The sequence below is a fragment of the Lutra lutra genome, unplaced genomic scaffold (genome assembly GCF_902655055.1).
Source record: "Lutra lutra unplaced genomic scaffold, mLutLut1.2, whole genome shotgun sequence".
NCBI lineage: Eukaryota > Metazoa > Chordata > Mammalia > Carnivora > Mustelidae > Lutra > Lutra lutra.
Window position 1 is genome coordinate 34,930 of NW_025923833.1, and position 23,444 is coordinate 58,373.

Genomic DNA, 23,444 nt, shown 5'->3' on the forward strand with positions numbered 1-23,444 from the left:
GTAGAATTCCCCAGGGAATCCGTCAGGTCCTGAGCTCTTGTTTTTTGGGAGGATTTTGATCACTGCTTCAATCTCATTTCTAGATATCGGTCTATTTAGGTTGTCGATTTCTTCGTGGTTCAATTTTGGGAGTTTATAGTTTTCCAGGAATGCATCCATTTCATCTAGGATGCCTAGCTTATTGGCATATAACTGTTGATAATAACTTCTGATTATTGTTTCTACTTCCCTGGTGTTAGTTGTGATCTCTCCCTTTTCATTCATAATTTTATTAATTTGGGCTTTCTCTCTTTTCTTTTGGATTAGTGTGGCCAATGATTTACCGACCTTATTGATTCTTTCAAAAAACCAGCTTCTAGTTTCATTGCTACGTTCTACTGTATCTCTGGTTTCTTTTCATTTATCTCTGCTCTAATCTTGATTATTTCCCCTCTTATATGTGGAGTTGGTTTGATTTGTTGTTGATTCTCACGTTCTTTAAGGTGTGGAGACAACTGCTGTGTTCTGGATTTTTCAATTTTTTTTGAGGGAGGCTTGGATTTCTATGTATTTCCCCCTTAGGACCGCCTTTGCTGTATCCCATAGGTTTTGGACCAAAGTGTCTTCATTCTCGTTGGTTTCCATAATTTTTTTCAGTTCTTCTATGATCTTCTGGTTGATGCAAGCATTGTTAAGCAAGGTGGTCTTTAGCTTCCAGGTGATTGAGTTCCTTCCAAACTTTTCCTTGTGATTGAGCTCCAGTTTCAAAGCATTGTGATCTGAGAATATGCAGGGAAAAATCTCAGTCTTTTGGTATTGGTTGAGTCTTGATTTGTGACTCAGTATGTGGTCTATTCTTGAGAAGGTTCCATGTGCACTTGAGAAGAATGAGTATTCTGTTGTTTTAGGGTGGAATGTTCTGTATGTATCTATGAGGTCCATCTGGTCCAATTTGTCATTCAATGCTCTTGTTTCTTTATTGATTTTCTGCTTCGATGATCTGTCTATTTCTGAGAGAGGCATGTTAAGATCTCTTGATATTAATGTATTCATATCAATATTACTCTTTATATTGATTAACAGTTTTCTTATGTAATTGGCTGCTCCCATATTGGGGGCATAGATATTTACAATTGTTAGATCATCTTGGTTGATATTCCCTTTAAGAACTATGTAGTGTCCTTCTGTATCTCTGACTACAGTCTTTCATTTAAAATCTAATTTATCTGATATGAGAATCGCTACCCCAGCCTTCTTTTGAGGTCCATTGGTATGAAAGATGCTTCTCCATCACTTCACTTTCAGTCTGGGTGTATCTTTAGGTTCAAAATGGGTCTCTTGTAGACAACATATGGATGGGTCCTGTCGTTTTATCCAATCTGCAACCCTGTGCCGTTTTATGGGCGTATTTAGGCCATTCACATTGAGATACATTTTTATTGACATCGTGTTACCTTTGACGTCTTTCTTTCTGTAGATTGTCTCCATATTTCTGTTCAATGTTATTCTTAGTGTATTTCTCCGTTTATAGGACCCCCTTAATATTTTCTGCAGTGTTGGCTTGGTGGTTGTATAGTCTTTTAAGCCTTGCCGGTCTTGGAAACTCTTTATCTCTACATCCATTTTGAATGTCAGTCTTGATGGATAAAGTATTCTTGGCTGCATGTTCTTCTCATTTAGTGCCCTGAATATATCTTGCCAGCCCTTTCTGGCTTGCCAGGTCTCTGTGGACAGGTCTGACGTTATTCTGATGGGCTTTCCTCTGTAAGTAAGGAACCTCTTTGTTCTGGCGGCTTTTAAGAGATTATACCTACAATTATGATTCCTTAGTTTGACTATCAGGTGCCTTGATGTTTTTCTGTAATCTATAATCTTGGGTGGAGACCATTCGACCTCTAGTACATGAACGCTGGTTCCATTCTCGAGATTGGGAAAATTTTCATGAAGAACTTGCTCCACTATATCTTCTAGCCTTCTTTCTTTCTCCTCTCCTTCAGGGATTCCAGTAATTCTCACTTTGGAACTTTTAATGGCCTCACTTATTTCCCCGATTCTGTTTTCCTGGTTTCTAAGCTGTTTGTTCCAGGCTTCCTCTTGATCCTTTCTCTCTATCTGTTTGTCCTCCAGATCACTAATTCTATCTTCTGTCTAAGTTACCCCAGCTTTGAGAGAATTTAGATTAGATTGGAACTCATTGAGAGCATTGTGAACCTCAGCCCTGGTAGCTTTTAGCTCTGCCCTAACATTGTGAACATCCCATCTGGTCGCTTTCAGCTCGGCCCTAATCAATTCCATTTGGTCATCCATGGCTTTCTCCAACCTAGCTATTGCCTGGATAATTGTTAGCCTGAATTCTCTTTCCAACATATTGTCTATGTTGATAGCCATTAACTCTGTTGCAGAAGGTCCATCCTCTGTATTTTTCTTCTGTTGGGCATTCCTCCTCCTATTCATTTTGGTGATAGATGACTGAACAGATGTAGCTGGTTGTATCGACCATGGTGCAGTCTGGGTGCACCCTGGAACACTTCGGAGCAATCAGGATTCCCCACCCAAATGAGAGAAAAAATAAAAGAAAAAGAAAAAAAAAGAGAGAGAGAGAGAGACAGAAAAAAAGGGAAGATGAAAGAGAAGGTTCAGCCCAAATGGGCCCCTTGGTAAGATTTATGAGGTATACAAACAAAAACAAACAAAAAGACTGATAAAAGTATATAACAAGAGAAAAAAATATATACATGCAAATAAAAGAAGAACTTTGTCGAAAAGAACCCCAAATGTAAGATATATATATATATATATATATATATATATATATATATAATGATAAACAAAAAAAAAACAGAAATACTGGTGGAAGAAAAAGATGGGAGAGTGGTTAAAAATTCTCAGTTTGTGGGGCGCCTGGGTGGCTCAGTGGGTTAAGCCGCTGCCTTCGGCTCAGGTCATGATCTCGGTGTCCTGGGATCGAGCCCCGCATCCGGCTCTCTGCTCAGCAGGGAGCCTGCTTCCTCCTCTCTCTCTGCCTGCCTCTCTGCCTGCTTGTGATCTCTCTGTCGAATAAATAAATAAAATCTTAAAAAAAATTCTCAGTTTGGGGATAGAAGGTTGTTTTGATTCTTCCTGGATGTATCTTGATATCTTTGTTAAAGTACTCAACTTTCCTAGGCTAAAGGGGGATTAAAAATTGGTTTACCTATAGGGGTAGTATTGATTGGGGAGAGGGAATTACTTTGAAGTTTAACTCTATATGAATATTGGAAAATAAAAATAAAAAAGGAATAAACTAGACTAAACTAAACTAAAATTTAAAAAAATCAAGAATTAGAAATGCAAAAGAAAAACACAGGTGTATGTATCAAAAAGTTCAGATTAGAAGGTTATTATGGAATTTGATGTACTGGACAACTTGCTGTGATGGTAAATGGGTTAAAAAAATATCTATATAAAAAAATAAGCCAGAATAGTGGGAACAAATTAAAAATAAAAGTTGTCCTATGAAGTAGTGGTGGTTGTTCTCTTGTAGTCTTTTTTTTTTTTTTTCTTTCCTGGTTGGTTTTCTGGGGGAGGGGCCTGCCACGTATGTTTTCAGTCAATGATGTTCCCTGAGTTAAGTCCTCCAGTCCCCCTCAAGGGGGTGGGCTCTGAGGAAACAGGTTTTTTCAGGCTTTTGTTCTCTGGAGGTTTTTATGTTTGTTCAACTTTTTTTTTTTTCCTCTCACCTTGACTGCTTTTGATGGTTTTTGCAGGTTTAGAGGAAAGCAAACTGCACCCTGACCCCCCTCTCAGAGAGAAGCCTCAGTCTGTTCTTCTGTGGGCGTTGCAGAGCCCATATAAATCCCCCCTTAGCCACTGGCCTACAGGTTCTGAGTCTCGGTCCCTGGGGACACAGGATCTTCTGCTTGTACCCAAAACCACGGCAGCAGCGGCTCTCTTGGCAGCTCCAGACTACAGAGAGGTTCCAAGCAGCAATAGCACACTGAGACTTTCCCACTGGCCTGGGCTGGGAGTGCCTGGTCTTTCTGGATCTAAGAGCGCCTGGCTTGTGCACACCTCTCTCAGGGGAGGTTGTGGGTCACACGTTCATCTCAGGCTCTGAGAATGGGGCGCAGGTCCGAAAGCACCAGGCTGGGCCTTTGTGCACTTCTCTCAGGGGAGAGTTTGGGGCACGCGTCTTAGGCTCTGAAACAATGGCGTGTGTCAAAGAGCGCCAGCTGGGCCTTTGTACCTCTCTCAGGGGAGGTTGAGGGGCGCATGCATCTCAGGCTCTGTAGCAGGGCTCGTGCGTTCTGCCATCCAGCATGGCTCCCATCCACTCACAGGGGCCAGAACCCACACAATCTCGGGCACGCTGGTGGCTCAGGGACCAAGACCTGGTTTCTCCACCACACTCTCTCTGGCTCAGCGCCAGGGGAGGCTGTCCTGGGACTGGGGACTTAAGACCCTGTCCCTAGCCGCCCCGATTCCCACAATTTCCCCCCCGTGATCTTTTGCTCTTTTGGAGTGCTTTCAACCAGTCTCCAAGTTAATGCTGGTCCCCAGACGCAGGGCACTCTCGCTCATATTAGGGGTATTACTTTCCAACCGGTCACCTCTGGTGGCTCCCACCCCCTTTTGTTTATCTTCTGATATCAGTCCGCCTTTCCCACTCTGCTTTACCTGCCCACTGGCGTCTTCTGCCCCTGTGGAGATCCACATGTGTATAATTCTGATCTCAGGCTGATTTCATGGGTGATCGGAGTTCTTTGGTAGGTAATCAGTTCACTTTAGGGTACAGGTTGAAAAGGCACCTCCTCCTACTTCTCCGCCATCTTGTCCCCCCCCCATAATGACATTTTTAATGCAATAGATACTCGATTATGAGAAGAAAAAGGCAACAACTGAATCTATGGATCAGTATAGCTGAAATATTTTCACTTCAAAAATTTTTTATGATATATTCATTTTTTTATTTTTTTTATAAACATATAATGTATTACTAACCCAGTGATACAGTTACCCTCCCCAATGTCCATAACCTGACCACCCTCTCCCTACTCCCCTACCCTCGGCACCCCTCAGTTTGTTTTGTGAGATCATGTGTCTCTCGTGGCTTGTCTCCCTCACTTCCTACCCCCCAAACCCTCTAGATTGCATCTCTACCTTCTCATATCAGGGAGATCATATGATAGTTGTCTTTCTCCAATTGACTTATTTCACTAAGCATAATACCCTCTAGTTCCATCCACGTCATCGCAAATGGCAAGATTTCACTTCTTTTGATGGCTGAATAGTATTCCACTATGTATATATATCACATCTTCTTTATCCATTCGTCTGTTGATGGATATCTAGGTTCTTTCCATAGTTTGGCTATTGTGGACATTGCTGCTATAAACATTTGGGTGCATGTGCCCCTTCGGGTCACTATATTTGTATCTTTTGGGTAAATACCCAGTAGTGCAATTGCTGATTCATAGGGTAGCTCTATTTTCAAACTTTTGGGGAACCTCCATGTTGTTTCCAGAGTGGTTGCACCAGCTTGCATTCCCACCAAAAGTGTAGGAGGGTCCCCTTTCTCTGCATCCTCAACAGCATCTGTCCTTTCCTGACTTGTTAATTTTTATCCATTCTGACTGTTGTGAGATGGTATCTCATTGTGGTTTTGATTTGTATTTCCCTTATGCCGAGTGATGTGGAGCACATTTTCATGTGTCTGTTGGCCATCTGGATGTCTTCTCTGCAGAAATGTCTATTCATGTCTTCTGCCCATCTCTTGAATGGATTACTTGTTCTTTGGATATTGAATTTGCTAAGCTCTTTATAGATTTTGGATACTAGCCCTATAGCTGATATGTCAGTTGCAAGTATCTTCTCCCATTCTGTCAGTTGTCTTTTGGTTTTGTTAAATGTTTCCTTTGCTGTGCAAAAGCTTTTGATCTTGATGAAGTTCCGATAGTTCATTTTTGCCCTTGCTTCCCTTGCCTTTGTTGATGTTCCTAGGAAGAATTTGCTGTGGCTGAAATCAAAAAAGTTGCTGCCTGTGTTCTCCTCAAGGATTTTGATGGATTCCTTTATAACATTGTGGTCCTTCAACCATTTTGAGTCTATTTTCGTGTTTGGTGTAAAGAAATAGTCCAATTTCATTTTTCTGCATGTGGCTGTCCAATTTTTCCAATACCATTTGTTGAAGAGGCTGTCTATTTTCCATTGGACATTCTTTCCTGCTTTGTTGAAGATTACTTGACCATAGAGTTGAAGTTCTATTTCTGGGTTCTACTTCTGTTCCATTGATCTATGTGTCTGTTTTTGTGCCAGTGCCATACTGTCTTGATGATGACAGCTTTGTAATAGAGCTTGAAGTCTGGAATTGTGATGCCACCAACTTTGGCTTTCTTTTTCAATATTCCTTTGGTTATTCGAGGTCTTTTCTGGTTCCATATAAATTTTAGGATTATTTGTTCCATTTCTTTGAAAAAGATAAAACATGAGAGACACTTAATCTCACAGAACAAATTGAAGGTTGCTGGATGGGATTTTGATAGGGATTGCATTAAATGTGTAGATTGCTTTAGGTAGCATAGACATTTTCACAATATTTGTTCTTCCAATCCAGGAGCATGAAACATGTTTCCATTTCTTTGTGTCTTCCTCAATTTCTTTATTGAGTACTTTACAGTTTTCTGAGTATAGTTTCTTTGCCTCTTTGGTTAGGTTTATTCCTAGGTATCTTATGGTTTTAGGTTCAATTGTAAATGGGATTGACTCCTTAATTTCTCTTTCTTCTGTCTTGTTGTTGGTGTAGAGAAATGCAACTGATTTCTGTGCATTGATTTTATATCCTGACACTTTACTGAACTCCTGTATATGCTTTAGCAGTTTTGGAGTGGAGTATTTTGAGTTTTCCACATATAGTATCATATCATCTGCAAAGAATGATTGTTTGATTTTTTCTTTGTTGATTTGGATGCCTTTAATTTCTTTCTGTTTTCTGATTGTTGAGGCTAGGACTTCTAGTACTCTGTTGAATATCAGTGGTGATAATGGACATCCCTGCCGTGTTCCTGACCTTAGTGGAAAAGCTCTCAGTTTTTCTCCATTGAGAATGATATTTGCAGTGGGTTTTTCATAGACGGCTTTGATAATATTGAGGTATATGCCCTCTATCCCTACACTTTGAAGAGTTTTGATCAGGAAGGGATGCTGTACATTGTCGAATGCTTTCAGCATATATTGAGAGTATCATATGGTACTTGTTCTTTCTTTTATTAATGTATTGTATCACATTGATTTGCAGATGTAGAACCAACCTTGCAGCCCTGGAATAAATCCCATTTAGTCGTGGCAAATAATCCTTTTAATGTACTGTTGGATCCAATTGGCTAGTATTTTAGTGAGAATTTTTGCATCTGTATTCATCAAGGAAATTGGTGTGTAATTCTCTTTTTTTAAAAAAGATTTTTTAATTTATTTATTTGACAGACAGAGATCACAAGTAGGCAGAGAGGCAGGCAGAGAGAGGAAGGGAAGCAGGCTCCCCGCTGAGCAGAGAGCCCGATGTGGGGCTCGATCCCAGGACCCTGGGACCATGACCTGAGCCGAAAGCAGAGGCCTTAACCCACTGAGCCAACCCAGGTGCCCCTGTAATTCTCTTTTTTGATGGGATCCTTCTCTGGTTTTGGTACCAAGGTGATGCTGGACTCATAAAAGTAGTTTGGAAGTTTTACTTCCATGTCTATTGTTTGGAACAGTTTCAGGAGAATAGGAATTAATTCTTCTTTAAATGTTTGGTAGAATTCCCCTGGGAAGTAGTCTGGCCCTGGGCTTTTTTGTTGTTGTTGTTTGGAGATTTTTGATGACTGTTTCAATCTCCTTACTGGTTATGGGTCTGCTCATGTTTTCTATTTCTTCCTGTGCAACTGCCCCTCAGAACAATGTATTACTTAAAATATAACGCCTGGGAAATTTTACTAGATACCAAGCACATTTAGATATAGCCTTAAGAAAAACAGATACTGCAACAGGCCTCTGGGGGAGAGGAGGATATATGGCCTTTAACCTGAGGAGCTGGGGATGCCCGGCTCGCTCAAGGCAGAATGCCGACTGCTTCATTTTTGTTATCTCCCTTTTCCCCCTGGAGAGCACCTGTGGCTACTTAGATAAGTCCTTTGAATGTTCTTGTTCAACTATAAACTTCATACTATTGGTACAGACATATTCTGCCCTCCTTCTTGTTTATCTGCAAGGCATATGACTAATGTTTGTCCTTCATCGACTCTTCTATTGGTTACTGTTTCTATCTAACAAAAGTGAGACTGTGGAGTTACTCAGCACAGCAGTCTTTTCGATTGTTGTACCCTGCTCCCAATCTCTTGCAGCTGACTTGTTTGTACCTAATTCTTCTCCCATTCGCTGACTGGAAGCGGCAGTCCTGGTTCAATTGTGGTAGTTTATATGTCTCTAGGAATGCATCCATTTCTTCCAGATTGTCAAATTTGTTGGGCATAGTTTTGTTCGTAATATGTTCTTATAATTGTTCATATTTCTTTGGTGTTGGTTGTGATCTCTCCTTTTTCATTCATGATTTTATTTATTTGGGTTCTTTCTCTTTTCTTTTTGATAAGTCTGGCCAGGGCTTTATCAATTTTATTAATTCTTTCAAAGAACCATCTCCTAGTTTATTTGATTTGTTCTATTGTTTTTGTTGTTGTTTCTATTTCATTAATTTCTGCTCTGATCTTTATGATTTTTCTTCTCCTGCTGAGTTTAGCCTTTCTTAGTTGTTCTTTATCTAGCTCCTTTAGGTGTAGGGTTAGGTTGTGTATTTGAGACTGTTCTTGTTTCTTGATAAAGGCTTGCATTGCTATATATTTCCCTCTCAGGACTGCCTTTACTATGTCCCACAGACTTTGAACCATTGTGTTTTCATTATTATTTGTTTCCATGAATTTTTTCAATTCTTCTTTAATTTCTTGGTTGACCCATTCATTCTTTAGATGGATGTTGTTTAATCTCCATGTATTTGGGTTCTTTCCGAATTTCCTCTTGTGATTGAGTTCTAGCTTCAGAGCATTGTGGTCTGAAAATATGCAGGGAATGATCCCAATCTTTTGATACCAGTTGAGACCTGATTTATGATCCAGGATGTGATCTATTCTGGAGAATGTTCCATGTGCACTAGAGAAGAAAGTGTATAATGCTGCTTTGGGATGGAATGTTCTGAATATATCTGTGATGTCCATGTGGTCCAGTGTGTCATTTAAGGCCTTAATTTCCTTGTTGATCTTTTGCTTGGATGATCTGTCCATTTCAGTGAGGGGAGTGTTAAATTCCACTACTATTATTGTATTCTTGTCGATGTGTTTCTTTGATTTTGTTATTAATTGGTTTATATAGTTGGCTGCTCCCATGTTAGGGACATAGATATTTATAATTGTTAGAGCGTCTTGTTGGGCAGACACTTTGGGTATGATATAGTGTCCTTCCTCATCTCTTATTATAGTCTTTGGCTTAAAATCTAATTGATTAGGATTAGGATTAGGATTGCCACTCCAGCTTTCTTCTGATGTCCATTAGCATGGTAAATTGTTTTCCACCCCCTCACTTTAAATCTGGGGGTGTCTTTGGGTCTAAAATGAATTTCTTGTAGGCAACATATTGATGGGTTTTGGTTTTTTATCCATTCTGATACCATGTGTCTTTTGATTGGGGCATTTATCCCATTTACATTCAGGGTAACTATTAAGAGATATGAATTTAGTGCCATTGTATTGCCTGTAAGGTGACTGTTACTGTCTGTATATTGCCTCTTTTTCTTTCTGGTCTACTACTTTGCTCTCTTTGCTTAGAGGACCCCTTTCAATATTTCCTATAGAGCTGGTTTGGTGTTTGCAAATTCTTTCAATTTTTTGTTTGTCCTGGAAGCTTTTTATCTCTCCTTCTACTTTCAAAAATAGCCTAGCTGGATATAGTATTCTTGGCTGCATGTTTTTTCTCACTTAGTGCTCTGAATATATCATGCCAGTTCTTTCTGGCCTGCCAGGTCTCTGTGGATAAGTCTGCTGCCAATCTAATATTTTTACCATTGTATTTTATAGACTTCTTTTCCCAGGTTGCTTTCAGGATTTTCTCTTTGTCGCTAAGGCTTGTAAATTTTACTATTAGATGACAGGGTGTGGATCTATTCTCATTGCTTTTGAGGGGTATTTTCTGGACCTCTTGGATTTTGATGCGTGTTCCCTTTGCCACATTAGGAGAATTCGCTACAATAACTCTCTCCAATATAACTTTTGCTCCCCTCTCTCTTTCCTCTTCTTCTCGAATCCAGATTATTCTAATGTTGTTTCATCTTATGGTATCACTTATCTCTCAAACTCTCCCCTCGTGGTCCAGTAGTTGTTTGTCTCTCTTTTGCTCGGTTTCTTTATTCTCTGTCATTTGGTCTTCTATATCACTAATTCTTTCTGCCTCATTTGTCATAGCAGTAAGAGCCTCTATTTTTTATTGCACCTCATTAGTAAATTTTTTTATTGCAACTTGGTTAGATTTTAGTTCTTTTATTTCTCCAGAAAAGGCCTTTATTTCTCTGGACAGCATTTCTCTAATATCTTCCATCCTTTTTCGAGCCCAGATAGAACCTTGAGAATCGTCATTCTGAACTCTAGATCTGACATATTACCAATGTCCGTATTGATTAGGTCCCTAGCCTTCAGTATTGCCTGTTGTTCTTCTTTTTTTTTTTTTTTTTTTTTTTTTTTGTGGTGAGTTTTTCCACCTTGTCATTTTGTCCAGATAAGAGTATATGAAGGAGCAAATAAAATACTAAAAGGGTGGCAAAGACCCCAGCAAAATGTGCTTTAACCAAATCAAAAGATACTCCAAATCATCGGGGAGAGGAAGGGAGTAAAAAGAAGTTCAGAAAAAAAAATTAAAAAAAGAAAACCATAAAGAAAACAATATAAAAAAAGAAATATATATATTAGACTGGTGACTAGAATAGGGTCACCCACTTAATTTTGGGAGTATTTTGGTCTCTTAGAAGAAACTACCTCCCAAATTTTTAAAGAATGAAAAGCATATATAACGGTAAACACAATGAAGAGATGGAATATGACTATAAAGATGAAAAAAAAATTAATTTCTAAAAAAGGAGTTGATAAGGTAAGTTGGTTGGGAGAATAAAGAAAAAGAAAGTGGAGAATTTGCTCAGGCTGGACACTAGAACAAGCCCGGTACTAGACTTAGGGTGTATTTTGATCTATTAGGAGTTGTACCCCAAAATTTTTAGAAGAAAAAACCCCTATGTGTATAAAAACAAAGTTAGATACAATGAAGGATAAAATAAGACTATAACAATGAAGGTTCAAAAAAGATTGTTTTTTTATGAAAGGTATTGTTAAGATAAACTAGTTATAAAACATTAAAAGAGGAAATGATAAAAGTTAAAAAAAATTAGTAGAAGAAAAAAATAAAATTAAAAAAAGTTTATTAACTTTGCAAAACTAAAGAATCATGGGGAGAAAGCCATGAATTCAATGCTTTGCTTTCTCCTTTGTAATTCAGCTGTTCTGCTTCATAAGTGAACTTACCAAGTCTTGGCTAGTCTTGTAGTCTTGGCTCTATTTCTTGTTGATCTTCTGGGGGAGGGGCCTGTTTTAATGATTCTCAGTGTCTTTGCCTGAAGCAGAATTGCACCATCCTTACCAGGGACCAGGCTAAGTAATCCGCTTGCGTTCACTTTCGGGAGCTTTTGTTCCCTGAATGCTTTCCATAGAGTTCCAGAGGATGGAAATGAAAATGGCGGCCTCCCAATCTCCGTCCTGGAGGAGCCAAGAGCTCAGGGCCCCACTCCTCAGTGTACCCTCAGAGAAAAGCACTCAATCACTCTCATCTCCCTGGCCTCCAGGCGTGCTCTGAGCTCACCCAGCCTGTGACCAAGAGTCTCTGTCTCTGGCACACAGCTCTGCCTGGAGTCTCTGATCCCCATAGATCTGTGAGCTTTTCCAGCAGGGATCTCCCTGGATCTTGTGGGGACCCGACTCACAGAGCAGTGGCCTGCGCCATGGATTATGGTTCAAGGTGACACCAAGCCGAGACCTCACTCCTCAGCTCTGTCTCTGTAGCCAGCTTCCCTGCTCTAATACCTGCGAGCTCTGCTACACTCAGACACCCCTCAGTCTTTTGTGACCCTGTGGGACCTGGGGCCATGCTGTCCCCGTGTGGGCTTCACCCCAGTTTAGCCTCTGGAGTGATGTCCCTCAGTGGAGCAGACTTTTAATGTCCCTATTTTGTGCTCTGTTGTTCTGCTGCTTGCTGGGAGCCAGGCCCCTCCCCCGTGGTCTATCTTCCCTTTGCTTTGGATTCACTTCTCCGCTGGCCCTACCTTTCAGAAAGTGTTCGATTTTCTATTTCTACATTTGTTGTTCTTCTCTCCTATCTCCTGTTGGATTTGTAGGTGTTTGGAATGGTTTGATAAGCTATCTATGTGATCTTCTGCTACCTGATGTCATCTCAGCCTGTCACTTCTCTGCCATATTCTTTACTTCAGAATTTTAACATAGATTATGCCTTATGGGCTGGATACATATTGTTTGTGTGAAAATTCATAATTTCATTTGCTTGGTTCTTCAGTTAGCATACAACATATTAAGTTCAGATGAAATTTCCTTTTTTTTAATATTCATGAACTAATTAACTTGTTTTCCTGATGTAGTTTAGGCTGCTTCTATTTTCCTGATAGAGTGTAATTCTAGACTTTCTAGCAATTAAGATGACTTGGAGAGAAATCAGATGTATAATTCAATGAGAAAAAAATCTTAACCAAAATCGAAAACTCTTATAATTTTACAAGTAAGTAGCAGAAATTTGAAACCAATGAGCATGTACCATGACTCCGCATTACCAGAAAATTAGAAGTAATGTGATTGAAAAACTGATTCACCATATGAGTGGAAATAACTATATTAATTTTTAAATATTGATTTTTATTTATTTGACAAGGAGAGAGAGAGAGAGATCACAAGTAAGCAGAGAGGGAGGCAGAGAGAGAGGGGGAAACATGCTCCCTGCTGAGCAGAGAGACAATTCAGGACTCGATCCCAGGACCCTGACAACATGACCTGAAATGAAGGCAGAGGCTTAACCCACTGAGCCACCCAGGAACCCCAACAACTTTAATTTTTAATCAGATGATAACTTTAATGGGGCAATGCTTTCCTTAATTAATCTTTTATTTTGAATATAGGTGGCATTGACAAAGCTCTAGTTCTCACCATATTTAATGAATCATTTCTAGATACACGTATTCTTTTCTTAATATTTCTAATTCCAAAATAATATATGGCAGTCATATTTGACTCCTCCATATCTATCACACTCAAAAACAATAGGGCCATTATTAAAATAAATGATTATATATTATGCTGGAAAGGAAGAAAGGGAACTATCAACAAACAAGAAACTGGAATAAATTCACCACCAAAAAAAGAAAAATAAAGGAAAGTAGTGGGGTAGTAGCACTGTTATTCTTGATTATCATTAGAAATAGAGCTAACGTTGGAGGTTCACTTCACCTGGTGAGGCTTATGGCTGCTTCAGGAAGCTATAGTTCAAAAACTTTAAGAAGTGCTGCAAATATGTGTTATAGTAAATTTAATCACCATGTATTTGAGAAAATCCAGTCTAATGAAAGACTAACAAATTCAATAAATAGAATGTGCACTCAAAGAACAGAGTTAATAAAGCAATTAGATCCTGTCTGTATAATAACTGTATAACACACACACATATATATAACATATGTCTGTATAACATATTTAGTGCATCAAAGAAATAAAGTGAGGACTTACATCCTTGGAAATAAAAACAGGATATTGTAAAAGATAGGAAGGGGATGCTGGAAAGGAAGTCAGTTCAATGTGTGTGTGTAATTGATGAAATGTACTTTGTCATTTGAAAGGTAGTGTTGAAAAAATGGTAGTCACTGGGCTTCATTCTTCTCTCCCTTCTTCTCCTTCTCCTTCCCCTTCTTTTAAATTCTAAGTTCCCTTTCTTTGTTGTTTTCTTCCTTTAGTTAGTTTGTTGTTGTTGTTGTTGTTGTTGTTGTTTTGGCTTTATTTTGGTCTGAAACTGAAATTCTCTTCATGCATTCATTAGGATATTCCATGAATTCGCATGAATTTGCCTCTGTGAGTTATATAGATTTTGGCTTTCTTATCCTATAATTTGAATATATAAATTAAAAAAGGTTAAATATGGTGAATTAGACCCAAATGCTTTAGGTTGAACTTTCTGCTACTTCCTATGCAGCACAATCCTCTAATTCTTTGATGCCATCTTCAATTTTAAGTAGTGAATCCATTTCCCTATTTCCTCCAACTTGCTCTCCTGAAGACACTGCTTCCTCTGTGGTCCCCTTAAGTAAGTCATTTACAAAACACAGATTCCACTTCACACTAATTCTCACCTATGAGCTTGTGAAATTCCTTTTTGTTTCCCCATCTATATTGCCCTCCTTGTTTGTTTCTGGAGAGTATTAGCTCATCTTATAAAATCCACATTCAGGGATGATTTTGCTTCGTGGTTCACATACTCCTCTGTTCCTCCTGCATCTCTATGTGAATAACATCTTCAGTATCACTTATCCATCTAATCACACCTTCTTGCAGTCACCCTAATGCCCCTTAACTCCTCCACTTCCATTGGAAACATCCCCTCCTCCAACCCCTACATAATATCTTCCATACTGCTTAACAGTTTTTCTTTCTTTGGCCTTATTGAGCTTCTCAACACACGGGTTTCTCATTTTTCTCATTACCCATCACCACCTCCTTCCTTTACTTCCTTCTATATTTGGCTTAGACTCCATACTCCCTTATTTCAGTCACTGTCTTCCTAACCTGAAGCTCTTTGCCTCTGTCACAATGAGCCCAACTGTTCTACACGTGTCTACCCAGGCAAGTGACCATTGTTAAAGGTCCAGAACCAGATTGGAATGAGACTCTCCACAATTTTTATCCACCAAAATAAACACTACTTAAATTTTAAGTGACATTTCTCTATTTGACTAATTGTCCTATATTCCACAATAACAATTTCAGTTCTTTCCATTTTGTACAGACTCCCAGTCTCTTCCATTTCACCATACCAAGCAGTTTCAGAAGTCTCTTACTTTCCACAGGAAGTAAAAGCCAACATTCTGTAACCTGCTAAACATAAACACCTTTGTGAATCACAGGCCATCCTCCTTTTTTCCCATGTTCAAAATGGGGAAAACATTCTTTCTCAAGAGCTGCCTAGTACTTCCATTTTCTTTACATTTCTTCACTCTTTAATGCACACAATCCAATTTATTGAATTGAAAGTGGAAGAACCACTTCCATAAAACTATATAGGCTAAGGAAAACTTTGGAATCTCAGTTTAATATGTTACTTAATTTCTCACTAGTATGATCCTGTGTTCCATAATACACTCCTATTAGTTTTCTTCTTACCATTTCTTTACTACTTGGCCTTGTTTCTTCAGGTTTTTTTTTTTTTTTATGTACAAGATCTCTAAATATCATAGTTCCTAAGTATTTTCCTACTTTCTTCTCTTAGCCTGAACTTCCCACACACATTCATTTCCAGAACATCAATCAGTAGGTACAAACTGAAAGTTTTTGTATTTATACATTGAGACAACATTATTTTCTGAGTTATAGATCTACACAATTATTTGCCACTTGACATTTATACTTGGATTTTTTTAGAAGCATTTCATAGTTTACACAGCACAAACTGAACTCATGATTATTTATTCCCCTAAGTTTTCTTGCTTTCCATAATGTCCCATACAGGAGGACCCCAAGCAGTTCCTCAAGTCAGAAATATGGAAGCCTTTCTTGACACTGTTTCCCCCAAACAACTTTATTATGTCTTGCTATTTTACTTCCCCATCACTGGAAGTCATCATTTCTCCCCTACTCATCTATCTCCTGAACTACTGCAATAACTTTGCAATAAGTTTGCCTTTATTCAAATTTTTGTCTCATTAATGGAGTAACAATTGAAGGAATGTATGAGTTATTCCAATTATCACTGTTGGAACAATTTACATCTTACCTAGACATTAATTCTTACTCTCAAATCAGAGACCAATTTATTTCTTTGGACACTTTACAAATATTATAACCCTAGGCCCTTCTTTTCTTGGTATTATGTAACTATAGGGATGATTATTAAATAAATTCATGAAGTTCTTCCCTCACATATCTTCAAACACTCTATATAGTGAGAGACAGACCTGGATATTTGTGTAGTACCAGGATGGAGTTGTTTGACATTTGCCAAGGTCCGTGTTGTAAGGTTCAGGATTATATCTTCTATGAGAGAAATAAGAGTTCTAAGACCAAGATTAGGGACTTGGTCTAGTAGAAATTGCAGGTGAAACATCACAGTATCCATTCACATAAGTTCTAGCACTGTTTCTCACTGTCAGGGTTTCCATATAGGTTTATGGAACTGATGGTTATTTGTCATTTCTGTATAGATGCTAATATGCTCAGCTGGAGCAGGATTTAGCAGTCTGATAATTTTTGAAATTTGTGTATCCCTAAATTGGTATCCTGGGTAATTCTTTGGATGATGGTCCTGTTTTACCTAGTCCTCCCTTCCCCTAAAATGGAGTCATCTCTGAGATACATGCTTGGTGCTTGTATACTTGGTTCCTGCTGATACTTTTGGTACTAAGTTCTTCCTAGGCTGGTTTTCAATTTCATGGTACCTCCTAATTTCTATGTCTTTATTATTGCTTTCTTTCCTGATCCTGGAGCAGTTAGCTTTATTCATTTTCTCATGGAGCTTATGTTCCCACGTGCAGGGCTTGTGGAATTGTGTGTCTGTTTTTGTTTTTGTTTTTGTTTTTGTTTTTTTTGATCCAATTAAGATGATACTTACCCAATAGAGAAAACTGGAAGTTCTGCTAAAGTATTCAGTCACAGGCCATCCAGCAAGAATATACGTATATATTCACAGTCACGTAGAGGACAAGCATTGAATTGAAGTTAAAATGTTAAAATTTGGATTTTAGGAAGATTTTGAAATCACTTGATGCTTTGATAAACAAATATACTGATACAAAATCTGATATCAAATTGTTACTGCTACTTTTTGAACAAATGAAAAAACTATGAATTTAAACTCTGAAGGGGAGAAAAGACTCGCATGGTAACCTATTCAATATACAGGTTATAAAATCATAATAATATTATTCATATATTATGAAAATGTTTTTCAAAATTAATGCATTATCTATCTTCCAAATTTTTATTTAAATTTCCATTAGTTAGCATTCATTGTAACAATAGTTTCAGGTGAAGAACTTAGTGATTCATCACTTACAAACACCACTTATTGCTCATCAGAAGTGGCCTCCTTAATTACCTTCACCTATTTAACCCACCCCCATAACTCACCTCCCCTCTGGTAACCATCAATTTTTTTTGTTTAGTTAAGAGCATATTTCTTGGCTTTTTTCCTTTGTCTCTTTGACTGAATACAAACAGTCTACACTTACAAAGATGGGCTCCGTGGAGAAAGAGGAACCCTCTTACACTGTTGGTGGGAATGCAAGTTGGTGCAGCCGCTTTGGAAAACAGTGTGGAGATTCCTTACGAAATTAAAAGTAGAGCTTCCCTATGACGCTGCATTTGCACTACTGGGTATTTACCCCAAAGATACAGATGTAATGAAAAGAAGGGCCATCTGTACCCCAATGTTCATAGCAACAATGGCTATGGTTGTGAAACTGTAAAAAGAACCAAGATGCCCTTCAACGGATGAATGGATAAGGAGGATATAGTCCATATACACTATGGAGTATTATGCCTCCATCAGAAAGAATGAGCCCAACTTTTGTATCAACATGGATGGGACTGGAAGAGGTTATGGTGAATGAAATAAGTCAAGCAGAGAAAGTCAATTATCATATGGTTTCACTTATCTATGGAGCGTGAGAAATAACACAGAGGACATGGGGAGATGGAGAGAAGAGAGTTGAGGGAAATTGGAGGGTTGATGAAAAATGAGAGACTATGGACTCTGAAAAACAACCTGAGGGTTTTGAAGGGGTAGGGGGTGGGAAGTTGGGTGGGCCTGGTGCTGGATATTATGGAGGCACATATTACATGGAGCACTGGGTGTGGTGCATAAACAATGAATTCTGGTTCACTGAAAAGAAATTTAAAAAATAAAAATTTAAAATTGAATACCAAAATCCAAAATGAAATCATACAATCCAACATAAAAAAAAAATCAAATAATACAAAAGTAAGTGAAGGAATCTAAACAACAAATTATTATTGTGTTGTTATTTAAAGGATGAAAGAATATTTTAACTGGATCCTACAGTGACACTTTAGGAGAAATTTAGGTTAACATGGAATATTTGTTAATGGGAGAACGTTTTGGGGGCCAAGGCTTATTTATTGAAGGAATGTTGATCCTTCTGTCAAATACTCTCATATCCCTCAACTGATATGGCATAAACTTATTAGGTTTATTCCATGCATTTTTTTATAGAAGAGAATGTACTCTTTTTTTCCACCCCACCAGGCCAGATACCAACACGTATTAGAATCCAAGTAATGAAGTAAGTCCGCTTCTGATGGAATTAACTCAGATTTTAGCCACCTCCCTCTATTATATTTTTCTGCCAAGATCTGCTTCCTCCATACATTTTCTGGAATATTTTAGCATATATCTGCTTTGTTAAAAAAAAAAAAAACACCTATTTTTGGGGTAAATTATGTTTCCTCTCCTACTTTACAACTAGGACTAACTGACCATTGTTCAAAATATCCCAAATGGAGCTTACAACATGAACACTGCTTTGGAACTACACCAGTTTTTCCTGAGTATTAACTGCTCTTTTTTAATGGTTGTCTAATTCTTCAAATTGCTGTTTGAATTACGGCTATTTTAGACCTACAGATGGAAAAATTCAGATGTTTCACACAGGGATTTGGAGAATTAGTTTTCTAAGCTAAAAAGATTTACTACATCCTAAAAGAGGAAATACATTAATGGTTTTGTGTAGTTTAATAAGATCCAAAGAGGGGAAATGGGGTTAATATGTATACTCTCAAAGGAATAGTCTGAAACATTATAGTTTGATTTCTAATTCCCTCAACAGTTAAACTTGCTTTGTTTCATCAGTTATCAAAAAGGGCAATATCTAATCCATTTATTGGACTTTGTCTTTCAACCCAGTGGTGGTGAGAATGTACTAGCACTGGCATCTTCCCTGTGAATCTCAGAGCAGCTTCATTGGAATTCAGTAATGGTTCCAAGCTCATTTTACTTCCTTAGGGCACAAAGTAGGATAAATTCAGTTAAAATCTTCTTTCTTGCTTTAAAAGGGGCCATGACTCCCTTTCAATGGAATTTTTAGGGCGTAATTTAAAGACTGCCCTAATTTGTGCTTTCTTTCTGCCCTTGGAGCAATGAACAAAACACAGGGAAGAATCTGTAGCTCAATTTCATTAGACCACGGGAGAAGCGGTCATGACTGACCTCATCACCACTTTTTATTGTTGTTGTTTTTATTTGTTCCTTTGTTTTTGGCTTTCTGTTAATGTTCTGTGGAATAGGAATACAGAGGTGCCAGTGCAAAATATGGTTTTAGACTTCATTTTCATTAATGGCTTCATTTCCCTATTTAAAGAAAGTAACTATATTGGTGGGAAGACAAATGCTGACCAAGGTATGTAGCATGTTCAGCAAGCTTTTAATTGATGTATGATAGTGTATTAAAGATAGTTTCCTTTTTTGTAACTATAAGATTTAACCTCGGGCTGACCAACATTTTCTTCCAAGAGATCTAAGCATGAACCTCACATTCTTCTAGCAACTCCATAGGGAGAAAGCCATTCTTCTACCTCTATCTGTCAGGATTTGTACTTAAGTAGGGTGACCACATGGTTATTGTTCAAATAGAGACACTTGGGAAAGGAAAAAGTAATACTGTTAATAATTAAATAAGGCATAAATAGAGGTGTTTCATGAAAATCAAGATATAAAATGGAAGTAGAAATCAAAATAAAATAGGCCAAATGAGTCACTGAACTTGAATTCCTGCTTGAATTGAAACCTTAGCTTTGTGATCACCAGATCTCTCTAGACATCCTTTGTGTAAATATATGTAAATAGATTTCAGAATTACTTAAGTAAAGCATCAATTTAGCATTCCACACATCCAACAATGAAAATTATTTTCTGAAATTGTCAAGGAACTTAACACACTTTTGTTGGACTCTCATGGTTTTCTCCATGCTCTTGTCCAGTAAGGGTCTTTGTTTTGTATGCTTGTTTTAAATCAAGAACTTGGGGACACCTGGGTAGCTCAGTTGGTTAAGTGTCTGACTTTGGCTCAAGTCATGATCCCAGAGTCCTAGCACTGAGTACCATGTCAGGCTCCTTGTTCCTGGGAAACCAATTTCTCCCTCTGCCTGCTGTCCCTCGCCCCTAATTTTGCTTTCTCTCTCTGGAAAATAAATAAATACAATCTTTAAAAATAAATAAATAAATAAATAAATAAATAAATACCAAGAAGGTGTACTTACTGAAAAAAATGTACTCTTAGGTATACAGCTGCATGAATATTCCCACCACATCACCAATATATAGCTTATATCCATCATATGACAAATTTTCTTTATTTTCTTTAGCAGTCATTTTCCTCTGCCCAAAGTCACAAACTGACAACTATTTATCTGTTCCTTTTTTTCTAGGATGTCATAGAAATGAAATTATATTATGTAACTTTTAGAGGCTGGTTTCTTTCACTTTGCATAATACAACTTAGATTTGTCTATGTTATTGCATGGATCAGTAGTTCATTGTATTTTTGTTAATCTTTCTGCTGAGCAGTATTCCACTGTATACTAGTATCACAGATTATCCACTCACCAGTTGAAGGGCATTTGTGTTTCAGGTAGTTGTGTTTATAACCACTGCATCTCTGCCATTCAGATCTTTGAGTGAACATTGTTTCTATTATTTCAGAGGGGTGGGATTGTTGGTTTGGATGCTAAGTTTTATAAGATACTACCAATTTGCTTTCCACAGTGATTGGTTTTCCTTCCCCCCAGCAATATGTTAGAAGTCCAGGTGTTTCACACTCTCACCTGCAACTGATATTGCCATGGCATCGTTTTTATCATTTCTTATACACGTGTGATTCTATCTCATCAGAGATCTAACTGGCATTTCCCTGTATGTAATAATGTTGACCATCTTTGCCTGTGCTTATGGATCACTATTTATCTTCTTTTGTGAAGCAGCTGTAAAAACCCTATTTTTAAGAGTGACCTTTTTCTTATTGTTATGAGTTTCTTCCCTCCTCAAGGGAAAAAAGGGTGGGTTGGAGGAAGAAAAGAAAAAAAGGAAGGGTACCTGGGTGGCTAAATTGATTAGGTAACTGATCCTTGATTTTGGCTTAGCTCATGATACCAGTGTCATGAGGTCAAACCCTGCTTCGGTCTCTGTGCTGGCCATGGAACTTGCTTGGGATTCTCTCCCTCCCTCTCCCTCTGCCCCACCTCACTTGCCTGCTCCCTCTCTCTCAAAACAAACAAACAAACAAAACCACAAAGCTTTATGTACTTTGGGCACCATTCCTTTGCAAAGAGGTGTGTTTTGAATTTTCTTCCAGTAGTTTATAGTTTGTCCTTGCATTTTCAATAACGTTTCAAAGGAATTAATGTTAACTTGGAAGAAGAATAATTTACCATGTTTTCCTTTATACTTCCTTATACTTTCCTTATACTTGTAATGTCCTATCCATGAAACAAGTTTTCACTAAACCAAAGGTTGCAAAAATTTTTCTTATGAATTTTACTCAAAAAATCTTTTAGATTTTTACTTTTATGTCTGTTATCTATTTTATGCTAATTTGTGTACGTGGTACAAGGTATGAGTTGAGGTGGGGTTTTATTTTGTTTTGTTCTGTGTTTTGCTTATGGATGTCTAATAGCTTCAACACTATTTCCTGAAAATACATTCTTTTCTCTATTTGACTGCTTTGGCCTCTTTACCTGACCATATGTATGTGTATCAGTTTCTGGACTCTTTCATTCTCTCGACCTAGGAGTCTATGCTTTTGTCTATTCTATACCCACTCAATTAGAGTTAGTCTTAAAATTACGTAGTGTGATTCCTCCTTTAACCCTGTTTTTCTCCTTCTTTCTTCTTTTTCTTTTGCTAATGGCTACTCTAGTTCCTTTGATTCTCTGTATACATTCTATTTTTACTTTTCAAAGATCAATTTATTTAGAAAACAAATCTTAAGAATAAAGGATTTACGCATTTCTTAATCAACTGAACAGTTTAGCTAAGTATAAATGGCACTAATTAAAGTATAAAAAATTTAAATTAGAAAATAATCTCATTTTAGTTTTATATGCATTAACATATAAAAAGTTCCATTTTATGAGACCTCTAAAAGAATCAAAATCACGTCTACAGCTCTATCTTAAACTCCAAATCTGAGAACAATTTTAATGTATTTTGACTTAATAATAGTTTATATTAAAATAAAGAAAATCCCAAATACACACTTTTTACAACATTACTATTTTAGGCAGGGTTTTTCTTTAAAACAAACAAACAAACAAGAAAACAACAGAAAAACCCACAACCAAATACAGACCTTTTTTTCTGCATTTCACAACACTGGTTATTATATGTGTTTTCCTTATAAAATCTTTGACTTTATAAAAATGTATGGTTCGATTTTAAACTGTCAGCTCCTTGAAAAGTTGTGCAAATAAAGAAAATTATGAAAATAGTGTGTTATCAGTCTTTTTAAAAGATTTTATTTATTTATTTGAGAGTCAGTGAGTGAGAGGGAATATGAGAGAGGAGGTCAGAGGGAGAAGCAGACTCCCCAAGGATCTGGGAGCCTGACGCAGGACTCAATCCTGGAAGTCTGGGATCATTACCTGAGCTGAAGGCAGTCGCTCAACCAACTGAGCCACTCGGCACCTTGTTATCAGTCTATTAAAATAAGTCTCATAACAATAGCACTTTTTGCCCTGAATTGATTGGAAAAATCAGGCTAAATCCACTGCTGAAATGCAGCATTTTGCAAGTAATTTATTTTTCTCTTGCTCCTTCCTTTTCATTCAACAAGTGAACAATAAAAGTTTCTTTTATGAATTTTGAGAAATTAAAATATTTATGATTATTATAATGATTTCTAGAGCCATTTCACCCTTCAGGTATCCACCCCACATACTTGTCAAGGCTGCATTTCCCATGGCTGTTCTTGTGTCTTCCTCCACAAGTAACTTCCTGCCTCTGCAGGGTGCTCTCTTCCAGAGCCTGGGTGTGGGAGCTAACCCGCTGGCACTGCAGCCCTCAGACCACAGCTCCCCACAGTAGGTACTTGCCTGAGTGCACTGGCCAAAGAAACAGCTGTCTGTGCTTGTTGACTGAATTCATGCATGTTG